Below are 13199 nucleotides of genomic sequence, written 5' to 3'. Positions count from 1 at the left end.
AGTGGTCTGATAAATGAATATGTGGACTTGTGTGTTGGGAGATGATAGCTTGAGAACAGGCATTAAATGTCTTGCAGTGCAGGTAAAAGAGAATAAGACAATTAATCATACTGAGTGTTCCCAGGCAATCATCATAAAAAAAAATGGAAAACAACCTGCAAAGCCAAGTATCCTGAAGCTGACAGTCAGGAGGCTGGACGATCACAGCAAGCCAGGCAACATCAGGAGATGCAGAAGTCGACGTTTTGGGTGTAACCCTTCTTCAGGACTGGGGTTGGGTGTGGCGGGAGCTGCAGATAAAGGGGGAGATGGGGGCAGAGTGGCGAAGTGAGGATAGGTGAAGGCAGGTCGAGTATCCTGAAGTTGACTGATTAACTTCCAATGTCGACACTACTGGTACTTTCCAATGTAACAGTCGCATCTTCCATCTATTCTTCACTCAGAATCTGGGACTGATTCATATATCTTTTTCAAATTTTTATCATATTTTAAAATTCATTTCTTATTCCTAATCTGTGTGTATGTGTGTTGCATTATTGTCTCTTCTCACTTATGGTAATAATTACATTTGCTCTTATTAACTCAAGAAAGCCTGGTTAAATTAGTTGTTTTAAGAGATATTCATTTGCAGAAAGATATCCACAAATGAAAGGATTCTTTTGAACTCAAGTAGCTTTTTTCTAATATTAATAACATTGTGTTTGAATTCCAAATTTTATTAGATTTAATTTTTTTATTAGGTTTAATTTTTTTTTCACAGTAGTCATAGAGTTGTACAGCACAGGATCAGACTTTTCGGTCCAACCATGCCTATTTTCATTGCTGTGGACTCTATGTAGTGCATATTAAATGAGAGGCTATGGAGATGGCAATAGTTGGGCTACCTCTGTTGAAGAACCATGCTGGGTCTCTTAATTAGCTCCCTTTCTCATCAATACTTCTCATAAATTGCTCTGTGGTTTGCAAAATTCATTGCAAGCCTGACCCCTGAGAGAAAAGACATAAGTCCTGGGCAATGTCACACATGGGTTAGTTATGGCATATGGGAAGGTGGAGAAATCTGCAGATTAGGTTTCCGCCAGCCTAAAGAAAAGTCCGGTATCAGTAAAAGCTGTCAGTTTTGCTGAATAATGTTGATGAGCAATGACAGTTTTTCTTCTATATACAGCTGCAACATTTGAACTGCTAACAAGTTCTTAAGATCAAAGCTTTGATAGTCAGGATATGAGCTGCAGGTGAACTTGGATAAATTAATTACTTTTTCTTTACTGCTTTTGGCTTTTCTCTTTTGTTCCTCTTTTCTTCTGCTTTTGGATGGCAGCTTATCATGCTCAGCCATTCAAATCATTTAGTCATACCTTTTGTCTCTTTACTTGTTCTATTTTACTCCCTTTGGTTTTGCACCTCGAAGCATTTTAGCACCTAATCTTTCCTGCTTTTTACTCTATCACTAATCATCTCTTTTGTTCTGCTTTGCACCTTTCCTCTTTCGCTGGCTTAAATTTTTAATTCACTTGGAAGATGTGGGCTTCACTGGCTGGGCCAGCAATTATTATTGCCCATCCCTAATTACCATTGAGAAGGCTGCAGTGAGCTGCCTCGATGAACTGCTGGAATATATTTGGTGTTGGTATACCCAAAATGTTCTTAGTTAGAAAGTTCCAAGATTGTGACCCAGTGACAGTGAAGGAAGAGCAATATACTTCTAAGGCAGCATGGTGAGTGGCTTTGGAACTTGCAAGTGTTGGGGCACCCATGTAACTGATGCCCTTGTCAATCTAGACGTTTGTGGTCATGGGTTTGGAACGTGCTGTCTAAGGTGCCTTGAGGAATTACTACCATGCACCTTGTAGATGGTCCATGCTGCTGCTACTGGAAGCTGGTTGTGGAGGGAGTGAATGTTTATGGATGAGATACTAATCAAACTGGCTGCTTTGGCTTGAGTGGTGTCAAACTTTCTAAGTGTAGTTGGAGCTCCATTCATCCAGGCAAGTGGGGAGCAGTGTTCTCTCTAATTTTCTTATGGGCTGTCTGGGCCTCCAAGACTTGTTTGCAGCAGCAACTTATGGAACTGGAAGTCAATGCCACAATCAGCATGCTAACAGTGATTATCATGTATGGAACACTGGAACAGCTGCATATGTGGAGCTGCACAGCTCATATGGAACACTGGTGGGGAGTATTGCATCAGACTCCTTACTTATGCCTTGTACATGGTGGACAAGCTTTGGGGCGTCAGGAGGTAAGTAGCCTTTGACCTTTGAGTAGACAAATAGATATCTAATTCTAGTTTGATTAATGGAAGCCCCCAAAATGTTATATCATAAATATTTTCTGATTCTGCTGAAAATTTCTTCCAACATTTGGCTGGATTTAAACATAAACATTAGCTAATGGGCAGTTATCTTGATGGATAGGACATTTTAATGGAATACAGCCTCTCAAAATTTAGTTCAGTCCCAGTCTTTTGAAAATTGTCATGAGGCATAGTATAAAAGGAAATATCAGCTGAACTTCCACACATAAAACATTTGTATGTGTGCTGTTTTATTCTAAAGAGCTCAATGGTGAAGAATAGGACTGGAACCAATTTTTGACATTTAGATTAGATTTTCTTTAGATTAGATTCCCTACAGTGTGGAAACAGGTCCAACAAGTCCACACCAACCCTCCGAAGAGTAACCCACCCAGACCCATTTCCCTCTGACTAATGCACCTAACACTATGAGCAATTTTAGTATGACCAATTCACCTGACCTGCACATCTTTGGACTGTGGGAGGAAACCTGAGCACCCGGAGGAAATCCACGCAGACACGGGGAGGATGCGCAAACTCCACACAGTCAGTCACCCGAGGCTTGGACCGAATCTGGGACCCAGGTGCTATGAGGCAGTAGTGCTAACCACTGAGCCACCATGCCACCCAAAATTTAATAAGCATTAATTTGCAGAGATACCATAGAAGTCCTAACTCCAAGGATCAGTTTCAGATTGTTCCCTTCTAAAGAGCTCATGTTTTTCCCCAGTTAATGTATGCCATTCACATAAAAGTAAATATAATTAATATAGAATTATAATATATCCTGATATCATTGTCTTCTCTCCTCACCATTATTCCAAAGATCTGGAAGTGTCAGGGAGCAAATGTAGGGCAGGTCAAGTACTGGATGTGACTCATGTGATTTGGCTAACATTGTCTGTCTCATATGCTGAAGGCAAGGATACCCTGAGTCATGGCATATTGGCGAAACCAGACAGACACATGACAACAGATGAATGGATACTGTGCAACAATTGCTAGACAGGGATGTTCCCTCCCAGTCAGGGAACACTTCTGTGGTCAAGGACATTAGCCCTCAGATTTTCAGGTAAACGTCCTCCAAGGCGGACTTTGGGGTACACAACCATACAGAATTGCCAAGCAAAGGCTGATAGGCACCACCATGAAGCCAGCGGGATCTTGGGTTCATGTTGCACGACAGGTGACCCCATCATACTATACAAACTCTCTCTCTCCCACATACACACACGCACACTCTCTGAGATGCATATACTCTCTCTCACTTGTGCACACTCTCTCTCAAACACACACACACACAAATTTGTGAGATGAATTTTGTTTGCAGATACATTCTATTTTGTTCAAAAAGCATAAACTTCTACTTTGGAAATAAAAGACACAGACAGACTCCCAACAAGACCTCACGCCTAAAATATATTGTCTGACCAGAGGTGTCACCTCCTTAACTTTGATAACACCTTAAGTTATCTCAGGGCAGTGACTTGAAAGGAATTCTGGAATTTGCACATTAATCAATTGAAACCTGCACCTCCATTCTAACTGATTAAAGATTTAAGAGCCATCCATGTGTGTTCCATTTGTTAACATGAGTTGTATGATCCTTGGATCTTTTCCTTATAAATTCTGTGTCTAAGGTCTTTCTCTCTCACTAACACCTGATGAAGGAGCGGTGCTCTGAAAACTAGTGTTTCCAAATAAGCCTGTTGGACTACAATCTGGTGTCATGTGGTTTTTGACATTGTTCAACCCTGTCCAACACCAGCACCTCCACATCATGGCTACGATCGATACCACTAACTGACGGCTCAAAATGGAGAGGATTTGCAAAAAGATTGTGCACATTGACACAGACGACAAGTTTCTGCAGAAATGCAAGGAAGCAGAATAGATCCCAAAAAGACTACAGATCATGAACCCATTCAAGTCGACCTACAATACAGAATACACTGAGAAGCTTTGCATCACACTTATCGCAAACTCCTCAATCATCTCATACACCAACTCTACAGCAGGTGCCATAACCTTGAAATTGAGATAAAGTCCATATTCTCAGCTTGTCTTCAAGATATACCAGTACAGTTATGAGGCACTGCTAAGCAGACAAGGTGACAGAACTGCACCACCTACATGCACAGCAAGAACAGGAAACTGGAGAAGCATGACACCACCACTAGCAGTAGCCAAGCCTCCTCTGGCATCACAGTTGAAAACGGTACCACCACGGGGAAATTGTCGTCAACTTATCAGACCACACCCGTCAACCAGACAAGATCAAAGTCCTCAGCCAAGGGCACAATTTCTGCATCACCATCAAAATGGAGTCCATTGGTCTGGCAGCAGACACAAAGGAAATCATCAGACGAATGAGGCTCTGGGAATTCTTCCAAGATGTCAGCAGTGAGCCCAATGAGACAACAAATGAGCTGGAACAGGCGACAGAGAGATCTGCCATGGAGCGGCTGCAGAAGGAGTTGAATTGGACCCCACAGTAGGGCCATTGCCCTGGGCTTGACATGTATGCGCAAACTGTCAGGAAATGCGTGAACAGCAGATTCATCAGCCGCACTCACAAGGTAGCACAAAACATCACCCGACCACAACTTAACACCATCCATGTTCTCAAGACCAATTGCAACATTGTCATCAAACCAGCAGACAAAGGAGGAGCCATTGTCATTCAGAATAGAATGGACTATTGCAAGGAAGTGTACCAACAACTGAACAACCATGGACACTACAGGCAACTACCGGCCGATCCGACCAAAGCACACACCTGTGAACTAAGCAGATTGATCAAGACTTCGATTCAGTCCTTCAGACTACCCTATGTATTCTCATCCTGCATACTTCTTGTGTAGGAAACCTCCACTACCTTCCAAAGATACACAAAGCCAACACACTTGGATGTCCCATTGTATCAGACAATGGGAACCTGTGTAAGAACCTCTCTGGCTATGTCAAGAGCATTTTGAAACCCATTGTAAAAGGGACACCCAGCTTCTGAAGCGACACTATGGATTTCTTGCAGAATCTCAACACCCATGGACCAGTAGAATCAGGAACATTCCTCGTCACAATGTACATTTCAGCACTCTGCACCAGCATCCCCCATGATGACAGCATCGCTGCACCAGCCTCAGTACTCAACACTAACAATTGCCAATTTCCAAATGCCATCCTACAACTCATCCGTGTCATCCTCGGCCACAATGTCTTCACCTTCCACAACCAGTTCTTCATCCAGATGCACAAAACAGCCATGGGGACCAAATTTGCACTCCAATATGCCAACATTTTCATGTACATGTTTGAACAAGACTTATTTGCTGCACAAGATCTCTGACCAATGTTTTGTAGCAGGTACATTGATGACATTTTCTTCCTTTGGACTCATGGCAAGGATTCACCGAAACAACTACACAGTGACATCAACAGGTTTCATCCCACCATCAAACCTACAATAGACTACACTTTAGTATCTGTCTCATTCTTGGACCCATGCATCTCCATCAAGGATGGGCACCTCAGTACCTCACTATACTGAGTGAGGAAAGCCTTACAATGCTGCATTTCTCTAGCTTCCACCTTAAACATATTAAAACAGCCATCCCCTACGGATATGCCCTCTGCATACACAGGATCTGTTCAGATGAGGAGGAACGCAAGTGTTGAAAGACGCCCTCATAAGAATGGGATACAATGCTCAAACCATCAATCATCAGTGCTGACGTGCTATATGGAAAAACCATTATGACCTCCTCAGAAGATAGATGTGGGATACGACTGATAGGGTATCCTTTGTCATCTAGTGCTTCCTGGGAGTAGAGAAACTACGTAATGTTCTTCACAGCCTTCAACATGTCAATGATGAGGATGAGCACCTCACCAAGACCTTCCCTATGCCTTCACTTCTTGCCTTTAAACAACCACTGAACCTTAAACAGATCATTGTTCGCCTTCAGGACATCATCGATCATTTAAGCACACAACCCTGTCATAGCAGCCTCTGCAAGACGTGTCAGAGCATTGATGTGGATATCACTATGACATGTGGGGACACCACCCACCACATACTCATGTGACTCGGCCAATGTTGTATATCTCATACATTGCAGGCAAGGACATCACGCAACAATTGCCAGACAGGGATGTTCCCTCCCAGTGGGGGAGCAATTCAGCGGTCAGGGACATCCAGCCTTAGATCTTCGAGAAAACATCCTCCAAGGCGGTCTTCAGGATACACAACAATGCAGACTCACCGAGCAGTGGCTGATAGCCAGGTTTGGTACCTATGAGAGTGGCCTCAAACGGGATCTTACGTTTATATCACATTACAGGTGATCCCACCACACACACATGCCCATATAAATCTGTGGGGTGCATTTGCATTTGCAGATTTGTTTTTGCACATTAATTCTCTTTTGTTCAAAAAGCACACAATTTGTACGCAGTCAGTTCATGTGACATTTTATAAACTCCTGCTTTGGAAATAAACTCCAAACAAGACCTCACATCTAAAATACATTGTCTAACCACAGTTGTATTAATCCTTTATATTAATAATACCTTAAGTTGTCTCAGGGCAGTGACTTGAAAGGAATTCTGGGATTTGCATACTTATCAATTGAAACCTGCACCTCCATTCTAACTGATTAAAGATTTAAGAGCCACTGAATGTGTGTTCAATTCATTCACATGAGTTGTATGACCCTTTGATCTTTTCCTTATAAATTCTGTGTCTAAGGTCTTCCTCTCTCACTAACACCTGACGAAGGAGCAGAACTCTGAAAGCTAGTGTTTCCAAATAAACCAGTTGGACTATAACCTGGTGTCGTGTGAATTTTGACCTTGTCCAACCCAATCCAATACCGACACCTCCACATCATGGCTTCCATTTTTTAATGGAAGCCATGATAAAGGCACTAAGATAAGAAATTGTAGTGTTAATTGATTTTATTTAGTCTCAATGATCTTTTGTGCAAAGAAAGTTTAAATAATTCAAGTAATCACATTTTAATTGCATTTTGTATAAGAAAGAAATGGTGATTAGAGTTGGCTGATGAACTAAGTGGTATGCAGGATTACAACACTGCCATTTAGCTTTGGAGTTTGGATTAGTGTTCGCATTAATCAGATGTAAAGGAATTTATGGGCATTAGGAGAAATTAATTTCCTCAATCCAGATTCCAGAAATAGCTAACTCCGGTACTCAAAATAATCTCTCTTCAAAGTGGATAATAAACACAAAAATAAGGAAAAAAATACAGCATTTATAGGATTCCAAAATAAATAGAAAGCACAGAAGGAGAAGAAATGTCAATTTAGACATGGTGCCTCTTGTGATATAAACTGCTGTGTATTATTCCCAATGCAAAGAAAGTTTTCCAGAATTTGCAGCTGACCCTAATGGGCGTTTTACATTCCAGCTCCAAACTGAAAATTATGTTTTTCAGGCATTTATTCTTGTTAATGTGAATAAACATGACATGAGGACACAGTGCACAATTTATGTCAATTGTTGCTAGAAATAAAGCAGGAACAAATTTAGCAGTCAGACAGTCTGTACCTAGTCTGGATTCCTTGGTAATGTAGAAAGGAGCATTGTTTAGGTATGCTAGGAATTTCCAATGCCTCCAGCGGCTAAACTTTTGATTGCCCTCTGACAGTACGCCATAATAGATGATGAAGGAGCCTAATTGGCTACCCATCATTCGGCAGCAGGAAGCCACACCCCCCCTACCTACCTTCCCATCATGTCTCTGGAAGATGGCCTGGGACAAGATGGTACTAGCAAACTGAAAGTATGACATCTTTCTATAGCTTTACCATCATTGTGACCTAAAGCTCCAGCTCTGAGACTAGCAAAAATGGTCTACAAATTGGAGCTAGAACTCTCTGAGGTTAGGAAATGCTCTACACTACACGAAAAGAATGGTAGAAGTTTGGATTTTTTTTTCTGAAAAATGTGATTGGCGCTATTTTAATAGATAATTTTAAATTTAAGGTTAATACTTCCTTTGTTCACAAAGGGTGTTACGAGATGCAGGGCAAAGGTGGGTATGTAGAGTTGGATCACAAATGGGCCATAATCTCATTGTGTGATGGAACAGGCTCAGAGAGGCAAAATGGTCATCGCATGTTCTTCTGCTCTGAACCAAAAAATGAGCTCAACAATCCAATATGGGAGGACTTTGGCCCTCTTTTTTGTGGTATGTTGCTTATACACTGAGCTCACAATGGCTTAAACTGATTTATACTTAATCAACTGAAATTTCAACACTGAACTGATGCATCAGGCAGATTTATTTGATTGCAGTACTGTATGATATAAATACTTAAGGATAGTTTTGGCTAACAACTCGCGAGGCATTGTGGGTAAGTCGCGAGGCATTGTGGGTACGTCAGAGCTTTTCTTTTCTGCTTCCACAAAATACAAGTAGTAAACACTTTGCTGTTATTGACTTATCTTTTTCATAATTTGACCACTTAAAAACTAATCTTCTTTTAAACATTGCTGAACAAGCATAATTACCAATGAACAAATTTGAATAAAATCCTAAAAAAGGAATAACATTGTCCGATCCTTTATGCGATGCAGTGACACCACAAGTGTGGGTTCAATTCATGCATCAGCTGAGGTTTACCATGAAAAATTCTCCTTGTCAACCTCTCACCTTATCTGGGCTGTTAAACCACCACCAGTTGTCTCTCTAATGAGATAGCAGCCCTATGGTTTTGTATGACTATGGCAACTTTGTCATTATTTTTACATGAGAGGGGTAAATATGTTTCATTAAAGTTACAATACTTGCTTAATATGAATGTCTTTCACACAACATTTAGATCCTTTTCTCAACAGAAGCTCTGTCACAGCTAGTAGCGGTCAAACATTGATAAAAATGAACTCTGATAAGAGGAATTATTGCATAATTGTATTTTGAATAAACACTATAATTGTTCACATCTGTAATCTGATCATGTTGTGAGGTCAGTGGGTTCAGCCAAAAGTCTTTCTGCCAAAAAACGCAGGGACAAACATCGCAACAGAACAAAAATTCAATAGGCAGCAAGTAGTGTCTTATATACAACAAAATTACCCTCTAAGAATTATTTCTTTCTGAGTATATGTTGTTAGACCATTGATAATAAACAATTGGGAATTATTCATTTCCTATGAAATTCATTGTTACTTTGCAGTACAAAGCACAGGACTTGCAAAGGTTTGGATTATATATGTTTTTTTTCTCCTTAATGACTTTTTCTTAGATTATTGGAGGGTCTGGAAATTCAAAATTGTCTACTTTGTAATTTTTGTGGCATGAGGCAACTGGTTCAATGATTTTACAATATCACGTAAATTGAAAATCTAATCATTTTTGAGAGTGACTAACAGAGTTATGACTTTCAGACTGTTATCACTAATTATGTTTTCTGGGTACAAAGTTGCACAACACCTTTTCTACCTGAGTAGGTTTGCATAGCCAAACATTCTTATTTGCTATTCCAAATCCATGTTCAGATTTATTGACCTTACAAGAATAGAGATCAAAATGTGTGTGTGCTTCAAATGCAGTTTATGGATGTCTGTTATCCTTGAATTAAATACACAAACATCGAAAGAAGTTTGGCTGGACATGATTGGGTCCAGGGAACAAAGCCAATCTGATATTGGGCCTCAGACCTAATGCATCTGATCAGGTGCAGAAACATGCTGTCTATCCCCAGGGCACATCACATTGAAGAGGGTTTCAATTCCAGGTATGTCATGGGAAAAGGGAGGGCGATGGCTAACAAAGGGTTGTAAATTGATCAAGAGGAAAAACATAATTAGGGTCAGACAATAAATGCTTGCCTTGCCCGGGATGGCCATACCACAGGAAAAAATAAAAGAATAATTGAACCTATAACAATGAAAGACCAACATTACAACTCCAGGTTAGGATTGGGAGTAACTTGGAGGTGATGTTGTTCTCATCAAGAGCCTAATCTTTTCCTTCTTGATGGCAGAAGAAGTACTTTGATTCATTGCAGTAGTACATCCTGTGGTATAGTATAGTATATACTGAAACTGTACAGTGTTAAGGTTGGAAGGGTATATTCTGAAAATGAGTGAACTCGTATTCAATAGAGAGTGAAGGATGACATGCCAAGAGCGGTACCTAAAAATAAGTTGTCAATCTGGTGAAGCTACAAAACAGGATGACTTATGTGCTAAATAGCATAAGTGGCAAGAGATAGATAGAGCTGAGTGACCCCACAACCATCAGATCAGATCTAAGCTCCGCACCCCTGCCTGATCCAGTTGAGAATTGTGGTGGTCAATCAAACAACTCACTGAAGGAAGAGGCACCCGCAGATATTCCCATCCTTAATGATGAAAAAGCCCAACAAATCAGTGCAAAAGATCAGACTGAAGCATTCACAACAATCTTCAGCTAGAAGTGGCGAGTGGATAATCTGTCTCAGCTTCCTCCAGTGGTCCCCACATTCTTGTCTTCAACCAATTTGATTCACTCAATGTGAAGTGATAGTGCAAAGGCTATGGGCCCTAACAACATTCTGCCAAGGATACTGAAGAATTGTGCTCCAAAATGTGCCACTCCTTGGTAGACAAGCTATTCCAGTACAGCTACAACACTACATCCACCATCAATGTGGAAAATTGCCCAGGTATGTCGTGTACACACAAAGTAGGACAAATCCAACCCAGCTAATTACCACCCTATCAGTCTGCTCTCGATCATTCGTTCATGTTCAAATGTAACAAGATCTGGATAATATTCAGGCTTGGGCTGATGAGTGGGAAGTAACATTCATACCACATAAATGTTAGGCAATGACCATCTCCAATAATGGTGCCCCTTGATATTAATATAAATGATTTGAATGTGAGCATAGAGGATAAGAGATATAGTTAGTAAGTTTGCAGATGAAACCAAAATTGGAGGTGTTGTGGACAGCGAAGAAGGTTACCTTAGATTACAATAGGATCTTGATCAGATGGGCCAATGGGTTGAGAAGTGGCAGATGGAGTTTAATTCAGATAAATGCGAGGTGTTGCATTTTGGGAAAGCATTTCTTAGCAGGACTTATACACTTAATGGTAAGGTCCTAGGGAGTTTTGCTGAACAAAGAGACCTCTTGGAGTGCAGGTTCATAACTCCTTGAAAGTAGAGTTGCAGGTAGATAGGATAGTGAAGAAGGCACTTGGTGTGCTTTCCTTTATTGGTCAGAGTATTGAGTACAGGAGTTGGGAGGTTATGTTGCATCTGTACAGGACATTAGTTAGGCCACTGTTGGAATATTGCGTGCAATTCTGGTCTCCTTCCTATCAGAAAAATGTTGTGAAACTTGAAATGGTTCAGAAAAGATTTACAAGGATAGTGCCAGGGTTCGAGGATCTGAGCTACAGGGAGAGACTGAACAGGCTGGGGTTGTTTTCCCTAGAGCATTGGAGGCGGAGGGGTGACCTTACAGAGGTTTGCAAAATTATGAGGGGCATGGATAGGATAAATGGACAAAATATTTTCCCTGGGGTGGGGAATTCCAGTACTAGAGTGATTAGGTTTAGGGTGAGGGGGGAAAGATATAAAAGAGACTTAAGGGGCAACTTTTTCACACAGAGGGCGGTACATCTATAGAATGAGCTGCCAGAGGAAGTGGTGGAGGCTGGTACAATTGCAACATTTAAAAGACATTTGGATGGGTATATGAATAGAAAGGGTTTGGAGGGATATGGGCCGGGTGCTGCCAGGTGGGAGTAAGTTGGGTTGAGATATCTAGAGGGCATGGACGGGTTGGACCTAAGGGTCTGTTTCTGCGCTGTATATTTCTATGACTCTATGACATTCAATGGTGTTGCCATCACTGAATCCCCTTAAACAGCATCTACGGGATTACCAGAAACTCAACTGGACTTGCCACACAAACACAGTGGCTACAAGAACAACAGTATCTCATCAAATAACTCACTTCCTGACTCTCCAAAGGCTATTCATAATTTACAAGGAGTATGATGGAATACTCCCCACTTGCCTGGATGGGTACAGCTTCAACATCATCCAGCCTGCTTAATTGGCACCATTCCCTCCACCACCAATGCTCAGTAGCAGCAGTGTGAACTGTCTATGAGATGCCCTGTAGAAATTCACCAACGATCATTAGACAGCATTTTCCAACCCGCGACCACTACCATCTAGAAGGACAAAGGCAGCAGGTACATGAGAACACCCACACCTGTAAGTTCCCCTCTAAGACACTCACCATCATGACATGGAAGAACCTCACCACTCCTTCACTGTCACTGGGTCATAATCCTGGAATGCTGTCTCTAAGGACATTCTGGGTCAACACACAGTGCAGGAACTGCAGTGGTTAAAAGAGGCAGATCACCACCAGCTTCTCAAGGACAACTAGTGTTGGGCAATCAGTGCTGGCCAGTTAACGATGCCTACGTCCCAACAATGAATCAAGAAATATTCTGTTTTAGAATGCATTGAATTTTGTGAGTACTGTAATAATTGAAATGCCCAAGCCAATGGTGTTTATTTAATCACATTCGCTATCTCCAGAATGTCTCTAAATGCCGAAATATTTTAAATACAATTCAAAACCTTTATAAATTTTAAATTTTTTTCACACTTTTAGCAAACTTTGATTGTCCAGTGACTCACCTCCAGAAATGTCCTGAACAAAGTGCCTTGCTTAGAACTTCAGAACTTAAATAATTAAAACTAGCAGGGAATAGACCAAATGGTGTTACTATAAAATAAATTCAGACCCCATCTCCCAATAGTAACACATTTCCTTTCTTTTAATGTCTTTTCCGATTTCTCCTAGTCTGGAATTCCACAGAGGAGAAAGTGAGGGCTGCAGATGCTGGAGATCAGAGCTGAAA

General features: G+C 41.1%; 1 protein-coding gene and 1 pseudogene across 1 annotated transcript in view; one reads left to right on the top strand and one right to left on the bottom strand.

The window, feature by feature from the left end:
- asnsd1 (asparagine synthetase domain containing 1) overlaps positions 1-13199 on the bottom strand; it is a 79945-nt gene that overhangs the window by 32874 nt on the left and 33872 nt on the right. The window lies entirely within an intron of this gene.
- On the top strand, positions 4270-5306 carry LOC148149541 (uncharacterized; annotated as a pseudogene).

Source organism: Chiloscyllium plagiosum, unplaced genomic scaffold (assembly GCF_037043375.1).
Source record: "Chiloscyllium plagiosum isolate Xiang-an unplaced genomic scaffold, Cpla_swu_hap1 HiC_scaffold_7, whole genome shotgun sequence".
Lineage (NCBI taxonomy): Eukaryota > Metazoa > Chordata > Chondrichthyes > Orectolobiformes > Hemiscylliidae > Chiloscyllium > Chiloscyllium plagiosum.
Note: the sequence above shows the minus strand (reverse complement) of the source record. Positions and strands in the feature narration are given on the sequence as shown.